Source organism: Crotalus tigris, unplaced genomic scaffold, assembly GCF_016545835.1.
Source record: "Crotalus tigris isolate CLP2741 ecotype Arizona unplaced genomic scaffold, ASM1654583v1 scf7180000017716.2861928, whole genome shotgun sequence".
Lineage (NCBI taxonomy): Eukaryota > Metazoa > Chordata > Lepidosauria > Squamata > Viperidae > Crotalus > Crotalus tigris.
In genome coordinates, this window is record NW_024096587.1 from 1,743,484 (window position 1) to 1,755,699 (window position 12,216).

The 12,216-nt window shown below is 39.0% G+C and overlaps 1 protein-coding gene across 3 annotated transcripts in view; it reads left to right on the forward strand.

Moving 5' to 3' along the window:
- Positions 1-12,216, forward strand: part of ATN1 (atrophin 1) — a 58,249-nt gene that overhangs the window by 30,570 nt on the left and 15,463 nt on the right. Inside the window, exon 1 of one of the 3 annotated variants that reach the window (XM_039338766.1) lies at positions 734-1,017. The exons of 1 other annotated variant lie outside the window; for it this stretch is intronic. The gene's annotated coding sequence lies outside the window, so the exon portion shown is untranslated. Of the gene's footprint in view, positions 1-733; positions 1,018-12,216 lie in introns of those variants that run through there. One more of the 3 variants, XM_039338768.1, reaches the window with a different exon arrangement.

Genomic DNA, 12,216 nt, shown 5'->3' on the forward strand with positions numbered 1-12,216 from the left:
CCTCAGTTCAGACCGCAGCATTTTCTGAGTGGCTGAAACTCGCCGTAGACAAATTAATATTCTTCCCCCATTTTTAGCCTGCCTTCCTTGCAAGCTCCTTTCTTATTCTCAGACATTTTAAAGGCCTACGTAGATTCTTTTTAAATACCCGCCTCCCCGATTTCGGCGAATGCACCGGAGAAGAGGGGGCGATAACAAAAACAACCATTATTACTCGAAAGAGAAGGTCTAGGGGGGCGAGAGCCCGTGCAGCTCCGTTTTTTACACAAGCTCGAGAGATTTGGTGATAAATACATTAAAAGGAAAGGAGACGATTCTCAAGTAGATACTCGTGAATTGCGACGGGGCCTGCAAAACACACCCGCTACAGCATGAGGGCTGCTTTCGGGCGCGAGGCGATGGCCTGGCGTGGCGGGGAGTGTTCATTTTTCCTTTCGCCTTTCCTTCCTTACATTCAACTCCATTACTTTGCCGTGCCTTCAAGGCCCCCTTGTTCACCCACAGTCCTCCCCTCCCCCTTTTGAAAGGCGTTATATAATGTGCCCGGGCTTCTGCGGCCTCCCCACCATTTTCCTTAAGGAGCCAAGATATTCCGCCCAGCGCCGTCGCCCGGTGCAATCGATGCTCTCTTTCGCGGGGGGCGTTGTTGGCAGGAGAGAGGCGGGGGAGGGGGAAGAAAAGAGGGGGAGGAGAGGGGAGGGGGCCGCTTGTGCGTCCTGAGCTCTTCGGAAATGGGAGGCGGCCAAGGCAGCAGGCGGCGAGAGGGCGCTGCGATGGGCGAGCGCACAGGCACGGGCGGCGGCGCCTGAACCCGGGGGCGCTGGGGGGGGGGGGACGCCGCTGACAGACACCGCTTGGAGCGCGGTTCTCTTTTCCCGCTCCCCGATCTTTGAAGTCCCGGGAACAAGGAGGAAAGGAAGGAGGAGCTGCTGGTTGCTACAGCTGACTCTCTTGAGTCTCTCCTCCACTTCTTCTTCATTCCTTCCTTCCTTCCTTCGACCTCCCTTCCGGAGCCCGGTAAGTGCAACTCCTAATGCCTTCTCCCTCGCCTGCTCGTATCCATTCTCTGCTCTATGGGGGGTAGGTGGCGGACGGAGATCTGTTCTCCATCGCTGTGTAGGAGGATTAGCTGAAGGGGAGCCAGAAGAAGGAAAGGGGGCTGTCAGAAAGCTAGATAAAAGTGGGCTTAATTAACACGACGCACCGGGTGAGAAGGTTTGACCCCCTTCAGGTCGTCCTATAAAGGCATTCGCACGGCGACACTCGCGCAGATCTCTCGCTGTATCTGGGAGAAATACGACCTCCTTGTCCACACATAGAGCGCTCTGCGGAAGACACGGGAGATCTTTGAAAATCCAAGAAGAGTATGTCCCGAACAGCTTCCTAAAACAGAAATGGCCAACTCTTGGAATCCCTGCAGAACAAGTCCATCCCTATTTATCGTGGGCCTCGCAAAACAAGTCACCTTCCATCTGATAACTAGAACAGTCAAGAGAAACTCCTGGCTCTGTAGAACCTCCTCGGTGTTATAAACGTGTCAGATGTCTGAAGCCCTCGGTGCTCTTGGAGGCCATGTATCTCCGTAGGATCAGGAATCCGATCCTTAGAATACCTTCTCTAAAGATTTTGGTCTAACAGCCCCATTCATAGATGGCAGGAGTAAAGTCAGGTCTGATAGCTCACAAATCCCACAGGCTTCGTGGAACTTGTAAAACCCTTATCTGGGAGCATAGGATGAAATAGAAGAAAGAGACCCAATGCATATGTGTTCTTCTCTAGGAAGGAGGTTTCCTTTGAATGAGGGTTGGGTGGCCTCTCAGTCTCTTCCAGAAAGGTTTCTGGTTTCATAGAAGAGACACTGACTAGAATCAAAGAGCAGACACTTCTCTCTAAAGCTTTTTTTTTTTGCTGTTTCTTTCCTTTTCATATGCCTTTCGAAAGCCTAGCAGATGTCTTCTCAACTCTGAATACTTAACATGATTACTTAGCATGTTAGATGCAGCCCAGAGAAGCAGGCCAGTTTTCTATTACACATAGAAGGTAAAGATTTTCATAAACGAATGAAGGGCTGAGGTTAAATTTGAACTTTGAGTTCCCTGGCTCTGAGTCTATACTCTTCTTTAATAAGACTATGCAACCAAAAAGTTCCATCCTGGGTAGACTGATGTGGTCAGTCCCATTGTCTACTGACTCTTGGAAAGGTCACCTCCACAAAACCATAAGGAAGAATCCACATTGCTCCAGAAGAAATCAGTGTCTCCACCCCTGGTTCCTTGAGCTCCTTCATTTGCCACATAAAATAAGAATACAAACCTGAGTGGGGGATCGGGAGAGTAAATCTTCTACTAGGTTATAACATCTGTCAGTTGGTATTTTCATCTTTAAAATGGTTGTATATTTTATTATTTTTGCTATGTGTGTGTGTATGTCTAGATAGATTGCATTGTGCATGGTGGCCAAATCTACTTTATGATCTGTTTCTCTTTATGTATTTAGAGAATGATAGAGAGAAGAAATAGGGATTGGATAAAAATTAAAGGAAAACAAGGGAAGGAATAGAATTAAATGTGTTTTGGTGTTTTAAGCAGAAAATCCAAATGATGCTCATTAGTGAAGGTAAAAGTATAATAATTAACTATTGTTTGGTGCTCTTGGATAATAGTTTGTACTCGATTACCCAAGTTGAATCACTTTACCCTTCCTTAATAGTGGTTTTGATCCTTGGAATTTCAGTGTTTCCTCATAGAATCAAGGGATATACATGTATGGATTTATTTCTGTGTTGATGTTATATGGCAGAGGAGCAAATAAACTGGGATAGAGGAGTAAGAGAAATTAGACTTTTCACAGTTGGGAACAACTATCAAAGGGGTGAAACTAAGCTAAACTGTAGAAATGTTGTGAAGTAAAGGTAAAGATAAGTGAATTTTGGATTAAAAAAAAAGAATTTACTGTACTCTTTCAGTGGGATATGTGCAAGAGATTTTCCACCGGATAGTGTTATTGATAGGGAGATTACTGTAAGGATTTTCTGCTCTGTATATGCAAATGATTCCGTTGAATCCTTCAAACACCACAAGGTTTCCTTTTATTTGGTTGTCTCTTATGATCCCTTCTGGTACCGCTAGAGGTGCTCTTAGGTAGTGAGATCATAGAGCTACCAATGGGAAGAAAAATCCCAAAACATTGTGCAGCTATTCTCTCTCTCTCTCTCTCTCTCTCTCTGTGTGTGTGTGTGTATCAGTTGAATGGATTGCAGTCTGTTTCACCTGAAATGGTCTAACAATTTGTGATATGCCAAAGATAGTTTGTCTGCTACCATATGTGGTAATCTATACATTTCATATTGGGGTTTTCTGATTTAGAGTAGGAAAACTAAGGTTATCAAGCACTTGCTTACAGATTATAAGTTGTATGGGTCAGAGTTGAGAATTAAAAAAAAACCTGGCAAACCATCTAGAACAGTGGTGGCGAACCTATGGCACGCGTGCCAGAGGCGGCACTCGGAACCCTCTCTGTGGGCATATGTGCCGTTGCCCCAACCTCGCCTCCCCCCACGACCCCCTCCTCACCAGCAGGCCCCTGGAGGAGAGTCGCCCCCGAGCATGGCCCACACGGAGCAGGGCAGCCAAGGACATGGCAGCCCGCAGCATAGACAAGACTCTGCCTTCATGCCCCATCCCGCATAGTTGATGCTGCGGGGTGCGGGCAGAGGGCGTGGCCGCCGTGGCGCTGCTGGGCTGCCTGGGCAATCTGTGGTGGGCCCTGGAGGCAGTGAGTGGCCCTGTGGGCAGGTGGGCTGGGGGATGGGGTGGGGGCGGGGCAGGGCAGGGGGTGGAACAGGGGCGAGGCCAGTTTTTGGGCACTCGGTCTCTAAAAGGTTCGCCATCACTGATCTAGAAGATGTTGTGGTCTCCTTTCTGAGGTTTGTTCAAGAACAGAAATGTTGGCTGTACTAGAATAAACCATATTTTTCTGCAGACCAAAGGCTTTGATAAGATGACCACTGAATTTTTTCTTCATCTCAGGTTCTTCATGAATAAGGATTCTTTTTCCTCCCATATGTCTTGTCACTGAGTAGTTCCTATTGTTCACTTGTCCTCCAAGAGGGCTTTAAGAAGTAAGACTGAAGAAGACTATGCCTTGATTTCCAGTAATTTTGGAAGTGTGCATGTTTACTTCATCTGACATAGTATACTTCTTGAAGAATGTTTGTTGTATAAATGAGCTGAAATGTTTATAGAAGTCATTGTTGAGAATCATAAAATTGTTGAGCGGGTGGGTATCTCAGAGATTCAGGATGAAGCCTATCCTCAACGATGAAAGCTAACTTGGTGCTTTTGAGCAAGTTGTATGCTGTCAGCCTATCGTATCCCACAGGGTTGTTGGTTTTTTTGGGGGGGGGAGTAAAATGTTTCTTTTTCTTAGTCTCTTTAAAAAAAGGCAAGTTTGCTGAATTTCCTATAAATGTTTCATTTTATTTATCTGTGTTTCTGTTGGCCACTCCCCCCCCCTTCACCCAAGAACAACACAAGTTCTTAAGAAATATCGAAGGATGAAGAATAATAAATTGTCTACAGAAGACTGTGGAAAAAAAAGTTTCTCACTGTTGGGTACTACTTTGTTGGCTAATTTATCTCTCTCCTGATGACCTTTGTTGAAACATTGCTTTTAATTGTCCCCAAATAGGTTGAAGGTTTTTGAGGTGCCATTTATGCTCAGCCATTCCTAATGCTACACAGAGTTTGCAGCAAATATATTTTCTTTGCAGCCAGTAAACGCTCAGTTCCATCCAGTCGCATCTGACTCTACATCGAATTAAAGAATTACAGGATCGTAAATAGGGAGGGTTTTTTAAAATTTATGCTCAGCCATGAAATTTGTATTAGTAAGATGGGTTTCAGCACACTTGGTTCCATTTGTGTCAAACTGTACCTTTTATGTATATTACACCTCAGTAATTCTAGGTCATCTTTATAGTAGTTTAAACCATGGGGCACAATTTGGAATAAGGAACCCAGTTGTCTGAGGCCCTAGAATAAACTGCTGTAGATAAATCAGTGCCATATATAAGTGAAGACTTTATATTATGAATATCAGAATAAGAATATTGTTATCCTTTTTCAGGCCAGGCAGTGAATGCTCTGGCTTAATACAGGCATAGCTCAGAGATATTGCATGTTTAGTTCCAACCCACCACAATAAACTGAATATCGCAATAAACTGAATATCGCAATAAACTATCTCAATAAAGTGAGACACACATTTTTTTAGTTTTCCAGTGCATATAAAAGTTATGCTTTTACTATAATGCAGTCTTAAATGTGCAGTAGCATAATATCTAAAAATGTTCGTGCCTTAATTAAAAAATACTCTATTGATAAAAAATGGTAATCATCATTTGAGACTTCAATGAGTCAATATTTTTGCTAGTGGAGGATCTTGTTAAAAAAATACAGTATCTGCAAAGAACAATAAAGCAAAGCGCAATAACATTCAAAGTATCCCTGTATTTAAAAATATTAACACAAGAAAAAATATTCCAGAGAAAGCAAAAGCTAATGAAGGGCCCAGAAGACTTTTCAGTACGATATTAGCCACTACCATATTATTATTTTTTTATTATTCCAATTATACTATAGCAGAGGTTCATTTCCTTTTCGGAAAAGAATTCCACAAAAGTTGACTTAGAAATAAATCTTATTTATTTTCCTTTAGATTTTTAAGTCTAGTGATGCTTTTTAGTGTTTTCTGTATTTTTTTCAATTTCTAAAGAAATGCTTTTGTCTCAAATTTGTCATTTTTTCTTAATATCTTTATTGTGTATGGCATGATGCCTACTTGAAAAGAAAAAGGGTATTATTGTGGCATTATTATTTCTTCCTAACATTTTATCTTATAAGAGTCCTTGAACCTCTTAAGACATCTATTAAAACAATATGAAAATCATAGTCTCAAAGCCATTCTAAAAATAGTATTAAATACAATTTATAAATTAGATACAAAAATGATGTAACATTATTTTACTTATTACATATGGAGCTGAAAGCATAATATTTAATTTTATTCTCCAAACAATCATGTAATTTAGACTAATAAGGAGAACAGTTACTTTCTCAAGGTCACCCAGTGAACTTCATAACACAGACAGTAATTGGAATTCCGGTTTATTTCAGATATATTTTGAAATATATAATAAACAGATTTTAAGCAAAAAAAAGAGGCAGAGAAAATTGAAACAGCTGAATACAAGAAGTTGGCATAATTGTTGAGGTGAAATAAATAGAAATCCTTTAGATATTATGTGTTTCACTCTATGTGGGAACGGTATCTAAAAAACTAAATAATTTACACTGAGTTTAAGATGAAAGAACACTGTATTTGAATTTCCCATTTCTAAAATAATCTTCTAGAAATTGTCTTTATACATATTCAAACTCTCTTGTCAGAATGTGACCAATCTTACAGTTTGTTGGATCACAAACTGCCATTTTGATCTTGGTTATCTGGTACCTTCATTATCCCAAATCTTTTTGCTAAGTCCAGCATCCTTTTAGGCCTAGGCCACCCCCCAAAATAAGAATCAGTTTGTCTCCATACTAGAAAGAATGGAGGGTGTAATTAATCCATCCCTCATGTTTTTTGTGCAGTTTGGTTTCTCACAACTCTTTCTTTCCAACAAAAATTATTTTCACTATTGGACCCCAGTTTTGCAATTATACCATTCTTGCTTTCAAGAAAATATAGTAGTCCGCATTTATGAACTCAAATCTATCATTCTGCAATTTTGGCCTCAGAAAGCACACATATTGTATAGCACTCCTATAACATCCTGTATGAATGTGTAAAATAACATACTTGTGTTAACACAAGGTGTGAAGGCAGCAATTACATGTTTTCAAATGAAGTCCTCAAATCCTACTATATTAATAGTTTCCATACTGCTTATATTTAGTCAGCTACTCTAATCTAATGGTTCTGTGCTGAATTGTGATATGAAACCCATCTGATCTATGTTGGCTCACACAAACATTCTTGTTTCTGTGGCTCATGATGCCTGCCCTTACCTATATCCACCAGAGAATTTCTGCAGTGGTACACCATAATTGTGGAGGCTTAAATCCTAGGCACATTGTCTTGAAATAGATTTCTGTTCCTGTTAAAAAGGTTTCCTGAAGCATTTTTCTTGCAGATGTTTCATTATAATTCATTGCTAGCACTAATGATGTTACCTAGTTTCATAATGAAACATCTGCAGATAAGTAACCAAACATAGACAACACCAAGGATTCCACAGTTTAACCCTGAGACACTAATATTCTCTTATATCGGTAATGTCAGTGATTCTTGGGACCTCAAAGGGCTTGTAATTACAATTATAATGAATTTGCTATTAAAATGTAAAATTCTGTTCAGATTTGTTTTCATGGATTCAAAGCATTGAGGTGTCTCTTGAACTAATACTGAAGCAATTTTAATATTTAATATTTGCAGAATAAGTGAAGTTTCACAATTAGAAGTTATTCCTAAAATAATAAAATATTAATATTATTTTGAAACTATCTTGACCAATTTCAGAGTAAGGTTAGACTTTGCTAATTCTTGAACAGGAGACCACCAGGAGACTTTAAGTCCATAGATTAACTTGGCAGTAAAAAAATAAAAATAAAAATCCCCACTTTCAAATTGTTGCAAGGAAAACCATATGGACATATTCCTAGAAGTTGAATTTGACTTGACAAAGACCTTACAGGTAGTCCTCAACGACCACAATTGAGTTCAAAACTTATGTTGCTAAGTGAAACATTTGTTAAGTGAGTTGTGCTCCGTTTTATGACTTTACTTGCCACTGTTGTTAAGTGAACCATGGCAATTATTAAGTTAGTAACATGGTTGTTAAGTGAATTTGGCTTCCCCCATTGACTTTGCTTGTCAGAAGGTCACAAAAGCTGATCATATGACCCCCAGGACATTAATATGTCATAAATGTGAACCAGATGCCAAGCATCTGAATTTTGATCATGTGACCATGGGGATGCTGCAGTGGTCATAAGTGTGAAAAAGTCATGTCACTTTTTTCAGTGCCATTGTAACTTTGAATGGTCACTAAAAGAACTGTTGTAAGTTGAAGACTACCTGTACTTGTTTAGAGTGCTCATTGTTGTTACTGTATATTATCTTCATAATCCTGACAGATTGGTACTATCTCCAGGATAGCTCACTATTATCATATCCATTCCATGTCATAAATAAGTTAACCTTCCAAATGTGGTACAGATAAATCTTGTCTCAGGGATATTGCACATCATAGTAACTAAAGTTAGAAGAGTCTCTGTCATATATTAATGCTTATTTGCTTCTGCCAGGCCAACCACGTTTGCACTGAAATGGTGTTGCATAACATGGAGAAACATTTCAAAGCGAGGAGAGCACACCAACATATATTCTAGTGTCACATCATTATTACTGAGATACAGTGTAGAAACAAAAGTCCCACAGAAGTGTATGCAATTGCCTACAATTTTACACAGTAGTATAATACTCCATATGAAAAAAATTAACTGGAGAATTTGACTGGAAAGCTTAAACAAATAAAACATGCTACGGTGAAAAGGTGTTTTGTAAGTTATAAGAAATAAAATTAACATTAGAAATGGAACTTTATGCCATCTTTCTTGCTTGGTTCTAATCCTGTGTTTAATATTTGAGAGTGCATATTTTTAATATGAAAAAAGGAAATTTGGAGTAGGAGGGAGCATGAAATGCTTAGCTATCCACATTTTTTCGCTGAGTACTACAGGTAGCATGCTGTTGTGTACAATTTGTACTTGTTTTCATCTCTCTTAATGTTTTGCCTGGTGCAAGTGAATCATTCTTTACGCCTAGGCTTATGCATGTTTACTTAAATGTAATTGAGTTTGGTGGTATTTCCTTCAAAGGGCTGTGTGAACAAGACAGACAGGCTAGAAATAATAAATTAAAGAGTGGGCATAGGATAGCATCCTCAGATTAATTTTTAAAGGAATAAATTTGTGCTATCTTTCTATTTTAAATCTCCCAGGCTTTTTTTCCCCGAGACAGTTGATATTAGAACATGCTTATGTGTTCAATTCAGTTGGAAATTTTTTGGTGCAAGCTATATTAAAAGGAGAACTATTGTGCTCTTATTTGACTCCAGTGACCCTTGTACAGGAGAATTTCTTATCATATAATAACTTTGCCTATTGGGTTATTTGGAGATCTCTTACTTTGTAAAATAGTGAGGATCAATAATAAAAGTTTCATACTTAAATGAGCAATATTCTTCTTTTAAAATGACTTCTTCCCCCAAAAATAATAAACATTTTTCAGGATTCTACTGATAAGCCCTGTTTCCTTAATTGTGTTATCAGAATTAAAAAAGAAGAGGCAGATAGAAATGTATGATCCAAAATCCATACGAGAATAAAAGAGTCGGTAATCAGGTCCATATGTTCTGTATTTTAATCTGTATTTTATGATATACTGTAATAATGAAGTAAGATTATTCAATAAATATGTTGTTTCAAAGTACATATTCTTCATCTGATATGACTGTTGTCTGGACTTTTAACATTTTGCCAGTAAAAACATTTTGCCAGTTGAAAGCTTGCCACTTTGTGTGAAATTTCCATTGGCCTAATAAAATTATTGCCACTATAGGAGTTACTGTTACTAGAATATTTCCCTGTATCTACTGACTTCAGCAGAATTGTGATTACTCTATAATATTAACATTTGTTTTCAGAATTTCCCATTCCATATTTTCTCCATCCTAGTTATCCTTTGTTGGCACAGATTATTACTACTCTTTTACAAATAAGTTACAATACATAATTGAACTTGTTATATTCAAGGCTTTGTTGGAAAACAATCAAAGATTCCAGCTCTATATGAGTATTATCATTGTCTTACACAAACATCCTAATTATTGAGTCTTTCTGTGCTTAGAAATTCCATCCTGGACAGTTTTATATTACCTCTGTCCTCATTCAACCCTCCTTTAAAAACCACAAGTGGAAACCTTGGACTTGATCTTTTAGTCTTCAACCTCAACAAAATCTAATTGGGTAGAGTTTTATGTGTCCATACTCTTCTCATAGCTTCTTTTTTTTAAAGCTTATTTTCTTTGTCATTGTAAAAAAAGCAAATTTTAAGCTGTTGTCCCAAGTAGGAAAAGTCAATTTTAGTCAAATAGATAAATTATGTATCCTCAAAGAGAATACAGTTTCCACTTGGGTATTGTAAATCTTCTCTGTCTTGTGTATGATCTCATAGCTAAATGGCTAAATTTGATATTTTCCAAGTCACATGAAACCCCAGCACAAACTACATTGGCATTGGGAAAGAAAGCCCAAATCTTTCTTTCTCTCTAATCTCTCTCTCTCCTTCCCTTTCCCCTTCCTTCCTTCCTTCCTTCCTTCCTTCCTTCCTGTCAATGGCTTACAATTAAAATATATATATTACAATGAAAATACTAAAAACATTTTAAAATAATAGAAACATCCAATATATATATATATATATATATATATATATATATATATATATATATATATATATATATATATATATATATATAGGTTTTCTGAGGTTTTCGTGTATGTATCGGGTTTTCTCCCGCGTAAAATTGGAAGTGTCTTGGCGACGTTTCGACGAAGTCCCATTCGTCATCTTCAGGCTGGTGTTTTCAGCTTCGAAGCACGAAGCTGAAAGCACCAGCCTGAAGATGACGAATGGGACTTCGTCGAAACGTCGCCAAGACACTTCCAATTTTACGTGGGAGAAAACCCGAACAACCAAAGACCTACATATATATATATATATATATATATATATATATATATATATATATATATATATATATAGCAGCTGAGATACTTAGCCAGTTAGCAATATAGCCAGGAAAAAGGGCCCTTGACACATTCCAGGTCCCAGGCTTGGGAACATAGGCAGGTTTTTAGGGCTTTACGAAAGGCTAACAGGCTTTGGGGCCATTCTAATCTCCAGTGGGAGGATGTTCCATAGAGCAGGGGCCAATGTGGAAAAAGCCCATCTTCTAGTTCCTGCCAACCGACACTCTTTGGCTGACAGTAAATATATTGAGGTAACTGACTAATACTGTATTAGACCAACTGAAGGTTCACAAATAGGCCCAAATATTCCAGAATTCAATTCAATGTATTGCTGAATAATACAACATTATTAAAGGACTGTCATTGTTGCCAAGAAAGCTGAAGGTGTGAAGAAATATCTGAATTGTTAGGTCGTGTGAACACAAACCTCATTTTAAATGGCTTCGTTGCTACAGGTGGACTTGATCCAAGCGACATAGGCAGCACTTCTCATGCCATGTAAAATGGTACTTAACTGCACATCTCACTGTCAGATTAAATAAAGAGGCTGAAAAGAGGCATGAAAGGTGGGGGTTTGTGCAAGCCCAGATCCTGCAAATGGTTACAAAAGCTTTATTTATTTATTTTTCTTTTGAGATACATATGAACCATTTGAATGTCAATAAAGTTGTACCAGGTTAATATTTATATTGCACTACTGAGGACACACTTGGAATACTATGTCTAGTTTTGGTCTAGAATAGATGATACAAGAAAAGATGTTGATACTTTAGAAAGAGTGCAGAGAAGAGCAACAAAGATAATAAGGGATCCCAGGCTAAACCATACAACAAATGGCTGAGGGAACTAGGTTTGTCTAGTAACAGAGAGAAGGACAAGGGGTGATATGATAGTCTCTTCTAATGCTTCAGGGGCTGTCACAGAGAAGAAGAGGCCAATCTATTCTCCAAAGCACTTAAGGGCAGGACAAGAAGTAATGGGTGGAAGATCCAACGTAGAGTTAAAACCTAGAACTAAGGAGAAACTTTGTGACAGTAAGAACAATTAATCAATGGAATAGCTTGCCTTCTGGAGTTGTAGGTCCTCCATCACTGCAGGTTTTCAAGAAGAGATTGGAAAGCCATATGTTGGAATGATGTAAGGCAGGAGTGTCAAACTCAATTTCATTGAGGGCCGCATCAGCATTCCGGTTGCCCTTGGGGGGCCGGGTGGGTGTGGATGGAGTGGGTGTGGCTTACTGGGTGGGCATGGCCAGCTCTACATCGTTCACGTCAAGGGTGCCTGTGGGAGCCTGGGCAGGAGTGGGACAGATCTGAGGGTCTCTGGCAGAAGGGGGTGGGAC